The sequence below is a fragment of the Geospiza fortis genome, unplaced genomic scaffold, assembly GCF_000277835.1.
Source record: "Geospiza fortis unplaced genomic scaffold, GeoFor_1.0 scaffold102, whole genome shotgun sequence".
Lineage (NCBI taxonomy): Eukaryota > Metazoa > Chordata > Aves > Passeriformes > Thraupidae > Geospiza > Geospiza fortis.
Window position 1 is genome coordinate 2,987,320 of NW_005054373.1, and position 10,120 is coordinate 2,997,439.

General features: G+C 45.7%; 1 long non-coding RNA gene across 1 annotated transcript in view; it reads left to right on the forward strand.

The window, feature by feature from the left end:
* Positions 1-10,120, forward strand: part of LOC115948311 — a 243,265-nt gene that overhangs the window by 427 nt on the left and 232,718 nt on the right. The gene's annotated exons all lie outside the window — the stretch shown is intronic.

Here is a 10,120-nt window from a genome sequence, read left to right on the forward strand (position 1 = left end):
GGCGGGGGGGCGCAGCGGGGGGGGGGCTGGCTCCCCCCGCGTCGCTGATTGATGTCAGGGGCCAACAGGATCCGGCTTTCCTGGCGATGATGATGGTGATTGCGATGATTACACTCATCATTAGTGGGAATTTGAATTTTGCAATGGTCAAGGCTGGGCGGGGGCACGACCCTCGCGCCCGGGAACTTAAGGAAAGAAAATACAGGATTTGGAAAATGATTAATTTATGCACTGGAAGGGTCGAGTTACAAAGGTTTTCACGCAGCTCTGTTTTATTGCGAGTATACGCCGAGATCGGCAAAAAGATGGGAAAGGCGTTTTTGTTATTAAAGGAAAATCCTTTATTGGAGGGATGATTTAGAAATTTACAGTCAATGGAATTTAATTTTATCCTTTGCCTTTTGCTTTATCCACATTTTAATAAAAGAGCCACGAAGAATAAGAGTAGCCAGGTGATTGCTGAACAAAGCAGATCTCAAGTCTGAATAGGATTTAAAATCGGTGCCTGCGCTCCCCGTGCCTGGCAGGGCCACGGGTGGCACCCCCAGCTGTGCTCCCAGGCTGGGGGACACTGCCGTGACGACACACACCTTAATGCAAAATTAATATTTCATGTGCAGGAGGCACAAACTTTGTGGCACATTTTTCCTTCCCCTCTGTTTGCCGACCTGGTGATTTGGGTACGCCTGATCACGTCTTAGGTTTCTATGTGGTTATTCCATGCAGAGAGTGATTTTCATGGGAGTGGAGTGCTGCTGGGGATGTCTGCCAGCACCCCGAGGTGGCAGTGACCATGTGTGGTTCTGCAGAACATCACTGGCATTAATTCACTGGGAAAAAAAACCAAATGCAAATCAACTCCATTAGTTTTTCTTAGGTTCTACCAGGGACTTTAAAAGGATCTACTAATGGGATAACTGTATTCACTAGATTGATAAATAAATAGAAAATCCCTAATTCTTTTGAGACGTGGGGCTGGAAGCAGCAGATGGAAGTGACTCCAGGGTAACTGAATAAAACCCCTGTGCTGATAGTGCCTGATTGATCATAGTGTAGTGCACTAAGAGACAAGGAGTCAGCTGAGGGGAGAAGAGGGAAAAGGTGAGACATGGAGCAGGAGAGAAGTGCAACCCATTTCCAGCAGGACAAACCAGCTGCCTGCGTGCCCTGCTCTCCAAAGCGTGCCCAGTGTCCCCCATGGCTCTGCCACCCAAATGCCATTCTGGCCTTCAGCTCTCAGACAGCCCAGCTGGTCAGTGTTGGGTTTCCTCTCATTATCCCAGTGTCTGTGCTTTCCCTCGCTGTGGCGCAGGCCGGTCCTGGCTGCACCGCGCTCTGGGTACAGCTGGCACAGCCCAGTGCCAAGGGCTCCGTGCCCGGGGCAGCATGGCTGCCAAGGGGCAGTGTGGGCAGGCCAACCCTGAGGACACGGCATGGCAGCATGGGCTCAGGGGCCCTTTGGGTGCCCGGCCCTCGGCCGGCACCTGCAGCCGTGCGCGCACACACCATTCCCCGCGCTCGCTCCGCCGTGCCAATAAAGAAGAAAGGCAGGGATGAGGATTGTTGCTATTGATCTGCCCAAGGGGATCATTAGGCATCAGTATCAATCTACAAATCAGTGGGCCTGTGTTACTTGCTTGGGCAGTCATTGCCAATTTGTTCCTATTAGATGGCCGAGCCCGGAGGTGTTTGATGAGCAGATTGGGTCTTTATCTCGGCGCTGGAGAGCAGGCGGGCGTGGGGAGATGCCGCAGCTTTGCAGGATTGCTGCTGTTTGTTTGTTTTCTTCTGCCGAAACCCTTTTCACTTCTCTGTACAGAATTTTGTAGGGGCTGAATGTGTTTCTCCTTTATGGATGGTTTTTCATATCATCAGATTAAACATATTGAGAGTTTAGGAGAAACTATTTTCAAATAATCCCCTCGCTTTTATTCGGTCTGTTTACCAGCAGCACTCCCTATAAAAATACATATTCATGCCAGATTCTTTTGTTATCCTTTCCAGGTCAGACCCAACATTAGGAACGCAAACAATTTTGCTTCTGCTATCCCAGTGCCCATTCCTTGGGATTTATTGAGTTGTGCTTAGTGAGATGATTGTTTTCACAGTATTTCCCTCTGTGATTTAATTATTTAGGCCAAAAAATTAAAGCTTGCAGATAATATTTTATTTTCGAAGTGTCTTTATGTGGAGGACAGCCCCAGGGGTTAGTGGCCCCTTGGACACAGCCCTGCTCTGTGTGGTGCCTTCCAGAGCTGCCTCCCTCATCTGCATATTTACAAATAAGAAAAATGTTTAATACTATGCAAAATTAATAATGAATTCAGACCATAACAGGAGAATGGAAATTAATGGCAAAAAAAAGGAACAAACCAGTTCACATGAATGTTTTGATCTGACATCAATGCCGTGTTATTTAATGCAAACCTTGATTCCGACTGTTCCATCTCACTCCTCACATGAGCATCGCGCGGTTTAAACATCTGTCCAGCCGTTAAAGACCCTATTGATGCTGTGTTATTGGATTTCTAATTTCCAGGTTTTGTCAGGGGGTTTAACAGACTATATGAGTGTTTATAATTTCTAATGAGTTTAATCTCTAATTTGCCTCTATTACCTGGGATTGTCAAATCCCATTCTCAGCACTGGGTCTGTGAAAATTCAAAATACAGAAATACAGGTTTCTAAAGAACTCGAAATATTTGTCATATCTTTTATATACAAATATGTGTGCAGTAAACAGAACTATACATTCTTATTCTCTTTGAAGATCAAGCCTGATTTTAATCCTGCCTATCTGCTGCAATCACAATATATTACCTAAACCCAAGTTTCTTTGAGGACTTTTGGATAGATGTCACTATTTCATTGGAGATAAAATAGGGTGTGTTTTAGGATACCACATTATTGCTGCCTGATTAGTATTTGATCAAATCCTATCTGCTTTTTTGTCCCTGAGACAATCCAGCTCCTCCACATCCGGAGGCGAATTCGCCTCATTCTGTCTGACAAGTGTTTTGTTGGGGAGCAGCGGATCAGATCCGTGTAAACACACGGCTGGGGCGGGGAGCCCCGCACTTTTAATTTATCATAAACTCCACAGAACTCATTAGCTTTCATCTTTACATCGCACGTATAGAAATGAATTCTGAGCTCACTCGGGGAGGCTTTTTTTTCTGTGGAGTTTGCTGTACAAATATTTATGGACCTTTTCCTTTGTAGTAGAGATTCCAGTGGCAACAGCTATCACACGACGAACAGCAGCTTGCGACTTAGGAAAGAGGTTGCCAAAAGCTGTTGTTTATTTAGTTGCGTGGCATTTTGTCTTGAAATTTGTTTTGCTACTATTTGCAAAAAATACAAGGCTCTCTTGGGAGGAGAAATCAGATTTTTTTTGCCTATACTCCAGAAAAAAAAAAAAGGGGAAAAAAGCCTCCCAGAAAATGAAATCTAAGTGTGTTTGTATGTACGAACATAACTTTATAATCAGCATATTCTGAGGATTTTCAGAGCAGGAGGCTGCTCACTGCCCATTCACAAAACACACATACGGTGATTTTATGGTAGGTTTTGTTTTAAAGATAATGATTTGTCTCCACGTTGCAGTTGTTTATGTTTCTGTCTATATCTCTTTCCTCACCCCTGTTTTATTTAGTAAGGTTTCAGCTGTGAAATTTCTCCATGAAACAATTGATACATTCTCCACACGCTGCAGAGAGGGAAAAAAAGCCCCTTAGATTAATGGTCAGTGTCTCATCCACACAAATTTGTGTTACGATACTACCGAGAAGCTGCGAATTACTGACAAGATCTAGAATAATTCCTAATGCTGTCGAAGGCTTCATTTTCTCCTCCGCATGATGGATGAGGCATAAGAAGTGCTTTCTGAGATCGTTAATGTGCATCATTCTGTTAAGTGTTATTAAAGTCCGTCTGTCTTCGGCAGCAGAAACAATGGCTTAGCCCTTATTTTGTCTCTCTCTTTGCTAAACTCCAACGTGCTTTTACTAATGTGGCCTGTTTTGGAGCTCTTTCAGTGGCTGGTTTGTACCGCGCTGTTTCTGTTGGTTTGGGGAATTGTATTTTCCCTTCGAGTTTAATGTTGGCTTGTGGCATGGGGAGGCACGGCGAATTCACGGTGATTCCGTCTGTGACCTGTGGATAATGTCCAAGCAGTGCAGGATCCATACCAAAGCTTCCATTTAAGCTTGGAAAATAGGATTGAGCTTTCCCTTCGGAAGGCTGTTCCTGTGGAGCGACGCTGGGCTGTGAAACTACCCCCAGGAGCAGCCGTGCCCGCTCATTTTCCCCTGGATTAATTGTTTAAAAATCTGGGAATTGCTATCTGAGGAGACAGTGAGCTGGTCCCCTGCTGGGAGGGAAGCTGGCACGGGGTGACCCAAACTTGTCCTGTTCGGGCAGAAATTGCTGCCCTGTCCTGGTCCCATGGGCATCGCCCCATTCCCCAAAGGGGAGGAGGCCAGGCCCAGATTGCAGATGGATCGTATTAAATCAAAAGTACTTTTAACCAAACAGAAGAATTCACTTTAAAGGTTTTTAACCTTTCTTAAGAGCCAATTTTTCCTTAAGCCCTGCGATAATAAAATACAATATAATTTATAGAGCACTCTCCACGGGTATGCATTCCTCCTCTCTTCTTTTTTTTGGTACAGTCAGATAAAACATCCAACAACTGGGATGATAATCAAGAAAAAACAAAAAGCAACTGATCATAAAGCATTTAGAAATGTAACATTCCTTTTACAAGGGATTCAGACATCCTTGGGAAGCCTCACTTCTATACTTTTAATAGAATTAGAGAAGTGTGATGCACAGCTGGTAAAAGCTCAGTCATCCACAGCGCAGCGAGTTTTTGAGTATTTAATTTTATATTTGAATAATTCTCCAGATCAGGCTATAATCATGGATGTCATATAAAAAGATTTTTTTCATAAATTACATTATTTCACAGATGTGCAAATACTTCTGTGAAAAAAATTACATTGATCAGTTTTTAATACCCCCCTGTCTCACCCTTCAGTCAAAAGGAAAAATAGCTTTTTTCCCATCTTTGTCTTCAGAAAGGTGCTAGATTGTAAACATCTGAAGGAAATGAAAGGGGGTTGGCCAGTCCACCCCAAATTCTTTCCAGATTTTCATTCCTTTCACCAGCAGCCTTCTGTTCTTGGAGGAGAGGGAGGAACAGCAGAAGAAAGAGAGAGATGTCTCTGTTTCTTATTAAAATTTAAAGTGCAAAGCAGGGGCTGTATTTTGCTAATTTTCAATCTGCTAATTGGGAAGGGGGTTAGGAGGTGAGGGGCCGCGGGACACGGGAGGCTCAGTGGGACAAAGCCTGGCCAGTGCCACGGCCCGGCGGGGACAGCAGGCACCAGGCACAGCCCCGGCCTCGCTGCCAGAGAGGGCTTGGACTGGCTGCACTTTGCAATCCCACATTATAACATCCTGTTTATTCTTCTCATTAGAAAGTGACTCGTTTACCAAGAATAAACTTCCCAACAGGCTCGTGCTCTGCCTGCCCGGGGCTCCGGGGTGCCTGAAAGCCTCGCCCCCGGTGTGGGACCGGGGCGCCTCAGGGCCACCGGGCCCTGGAGCTTGTGTCCCTCCAGCTCCTGAGCTCTTCTCCTTTTGTCTGCTCCAAACGTGGGAAACATTTCATCGAGGATCAGGCAATTCCTCAGCACATCCTCACATGCAAAGTATCTGGTTAGCTTGGATATTGTTGTCAATGGAAAAGTTTGCCCTAATGTTAAATTCAGGAATGGCAGTTAAGATAAATGCCAACTTCCCAGGTCTCTCATCCCATTTTCTATGAAGTTTAGGGGAAAGGAAGGCTGAAAATAACTTTATAAAAGTTACCAAGGTGTCACACCCTGCCTGCTTGGGCTTCAATCAGAGTTGCCAGCTTGTTTTTCAGGGAATTTGAGTACGAGATGCACTTGGAGAAAGCAAGCTAAACATCAGAGTTTATTTTCAATATGCAAGTGGTATAAAAATATGCAAGCCCTGATCTGAGTGCTATGGAAACTGCTCCACAAAAATGTGGAACGAAAGCTGTTACTGTAAGCGTGGTTCATGTCCTGTAACAGCTGTGACAGCCCGGCAAGCTCAACACTTGTCCAATTAGATGAAAATATTCAAAAGGAAACCTGATTTAAATAAGAGCTGTAATAATCTTTCACAATTACAAAGTATTCCAGTGACCAACACTGTTCCCCTGCCTGGGTTGCCCGGACCCTGCGTTGGCCTCGGCTCAGTGGACGCCGTCTCTCCCTCCTCGCGCCGGCTCCAAAAGCATTTTTCAGGGCTTATGTTACAGTTATTTGCAGATTATTTTAGGTCTGTGTTCTTTTATATCCACTTAGCAACTTGGAAGGAATATTTCAGGAGCAGCCCATGCTTGATGTGCCCCTTTTTGGGGAGCTGGAGGACTAGGTGGGGCGGATTTAAAAGCCATTATTGTATTTATGACAGATGGTTTTCAGTTTAGGCAAGAAAGCCCCGATAGACACCAGCACAGAGACAGGAATGTGGACACATATCATTAAGCTCTTTCTGTTAATCAAATGCAAGAAATACAGTAAATTTATTTTTTATATTTTTATATATACTGTGGAACAAATATGGCCAATGGATATTACACATAATAGGTCTTAAAAGGAACAATTATAGTTTCCCTTTAACTTTTCTGATTTGTTACAATTTGCATCTGTTTCTAAGGTTTTAAGGATACCAGCCATTAAAATCATCCTACTACATAAATTTTAGTTATTTACCATAGTTCATAAGTATCCTGTGATGACCTTTTTCTGGCTTCATAAAATTGGTGACTTAATATAACTTAGGATCTGAGAGTGCAAGTTCCTCGATTCATTTATCATTTGATGCTGAAATTTGTTTAGTCTGGATCGAAGGCCCTACTCAGCTTTTCCTACTGGTCATAGATTCTTTTTACACTGGAAACCAGGAGATCTTTGTGTCTTGTCTCTTTCTTTCAAGTTTGACCAAAAATAGTCATTAAAGACTTCAGAAGGCCCTGACTTTATAAATAAAGGCTCTTGACTGACTCTGATGGGAGTTCCATGCACGGAACAGCCCCTATCACTAATTTTTGGGAATGAGAAAGTGTGTTAATATAGAACACACCTTGAATTAAGTGGTCAGTTTTGACTGTATTCCAGACAACTTTTTATGAATGCAGTTAAATAGGGAGTTTTAATAGCTTCAGGAGAATTACATTTGAAATTGTTCTATAAAGAATGTTTATAAATATATAGATAGATAGATGATAGATGCATCTGAAAGCAGGAGGCAATGCAGTAATTTATTTTAAAAATTCTTCTGTAGTCAGTGTGAGTGATTTCAAATGGGATCCCAGAATCTCCAAGCCAAAGCTCTCATCTTCTAAGGAATTTCACCTGGAATAAAATGTTGCCTTAGAAATTGTTGACGTAATAGTCCCCTTGGGAACCCCAGAGCAGTCAAAGAGAAATCCAACAATAAATCCAGGGGCCACCTGGATAACTCCCATTAAAGGCTTTTTTTTTTTTTTTCAGTGGAAAAAATTCTTTAAAAGCTTAATTCTTCCTAAATGTGAAGTCCAGCGATCATGTTTCTGTAGAACTTTTACAGTTGGGTGTTTCAGGTGGTTTTGTTTGAAGCACATCTCCAGGGCTCGGGGACAGTGACAGCAGCGCTGTGTTTTCCGTGTCCCCTGCACCCCATCTGCAGGGGCTGGGAACCAAAGGGCGCCGAGCACAGCCGGGCTGGGCCTGCGTGGGCTACAGGTGTGACCAAAGCCGGCCCAGTGCTGGCCCAGCAGTGTCCCCGGCACGGGACTGACCCTGAGCCCTGAGCGGGGCCGGGAGCTTTGAAATGCGGCTGCAGAGCGGCACAGCCTGGGGCAGCAGCGGCAGCTCCGCTAGAGCTCTGGGGGATCGCCTACAGCTGCTTTTCTCCAGAAAAATAAAACAGGGAAAAAGGCCCTCTGTGCCCATGGCAGTCCCTGGTGCGCACGAGCAGCCCGGCGGAGCAGCTCGGCCGGCGAAGGCTGAAGTTGCGGAGTTCCATGTCCGTGTGACAGACCGAGCGGTTCCGGGAGCGCTCCCCGCTCCGCAGCCCGGCCAGCGCAGCGCCGAGCTGTGCAGCCCCTGCTTGTCAGAGGGACCCGCGGACAGCCCGAGCAGGGCTCATTCCCCTCGCCGTGAGGGGATGTGTGTGCTGTGACCCGCCTGAAAACCTGTCCTGTTTCCGAGGGGGCTCTGAGGGAGGTACAGGGACCGCAGGACATGGTGGGCGCACGGACGCGCAGAGCCACAGGCTGCGCCCGCTCCTGCTCTCCACAGCCCCAGCTGTGCTCTGTGCTGCAGCAGAAAGGCACCGTGTGGCTTCTGATTGAAAATATCGGGGAGAAACAATCATCCCATAAACCACGGGAAATTTTATCACAATTTAATTCTTTATCAACGTTTTGAAAAGGCAAAAGGGGTCAAGAATGAAGTGTGTTATTCTTAGTTGTCTGTATTATTAGTTAACATCAGCTGTCTGCTATCCCCACCTCCGTGCCCAGTACAAAGGACACTGGAAACGACATTTTTTAAAAAAGAAACTTGATTTTTGTAGAAATACATATAAAAATAGATTCAGGATCTGTGGTTATTTACATATGGTCATTTTACAGCTTTTCTTGTGTAGTGGCTGGAACATAAACTTCTTTTAAATCCTGTGAAATTCAACATTTCACTGAATTTAACATATTCTAAGTTTTACATAATATATATATATTGAAGCAGTTTTACACTGTTTCTATAGGCTTTGATTTTAAACAGTGTCTTTTCATATATAATGAAGGTATAATTTATAACAATATTTTAAACAGTCCAAGCCAGTTATTTATACTGGTTTTTATCTTGAAATGAGGTTTGCTGAGTCTTTTGGTTTTGCTTTATTTACCTCATCATTCCCTTATCACCCAGAGCCTTTTTTGCAATTGTATTTATTTAAAGTGGTTTTTTTTTACTTTTAATATAATCGTGTTGTTTAGACAAGAGGGTTTTTTTCTTGTGAGTATTGAAGAACTTGTTTTGATGCTGTCCCCAGAGCAGTTCAGTGCAGCAATACATGCAGTCAAACGGGGAAGATTCCCAAATTGTCTGTTCCCGTGCTTGGAATTCAGACAAGCAGGCAGGATTCCAAAATTGTCTGTTCCTGTAAGGAGCAGTGAAATTTGGTGTCGTGGACCTGGGCTTAAGCTGTTCCAGAAGCAATTTCTGTTTATAGGCCACTGTCTTTCTGGACATCGTCCTGTGTTTTTGAGCAGAAAGCAGGTTTGCTGCACTAGGGACATAATCACTGAGTGTGGGCTGCTCTGGGTACAACGGGGCCACGTTCTCACTCTGGGATAATGCACGGAACCGTGTGGGACAAGGGCAGCAGAGCCACTTCTCTTCATCCTGGCCTTGCTCATCACCTCCCCTGCCCAAAGAGCCTCCTGCAGCTGCACGAGCTGTGTCTGCCTGGCACCAACATGGGACCCTCAGCGCTGCCCAGGGATGGAGCAGCCCAGAGACCCCAGCTGCAGCCCAGGGAACCCACCGCCATCCCATCCCATCCCATCCCATCCCATCCCATCCCATCCCATCCCATCCCATCCCATCCCATCCCATCCCATCCCACCCCACCTCCAGCACCATGAGCCCACTGTGGAGCTCCCTGTGTGTCCTCTCCTGCCTGACCTGCCTCCTGCTCTCCCGCCCTGGCCTCAGGGATGAGCTCCCGCAGGGGGTGGGCAAGCGGCCGGTGTGGGAGGTGAGGTGGCCAAGGCCATGGATGGTGGCAGTGGTGTTCCTGGTCCTGAGTGACTCTTAGCTCCTTGTCTGTGTCCTTGCAGCCTTCTGGCTGCACAGAGCAGGGACAGGCCCTGCCTGCTGGGTCCGGGAGCTGGGAGAAGCTCCGTCCCCATCTCTGAAATAACGATGGATGGTTTTCCCGCATTGTTACCAAAATTGGGATGTTTTTCGATTGGAAGAGCCCTCAGAGGGCATGGAACACATGGCGGGGCTGGGCGATTCCCGGTGTTGTGGCCCCGGTGCCAGGGCCGGGC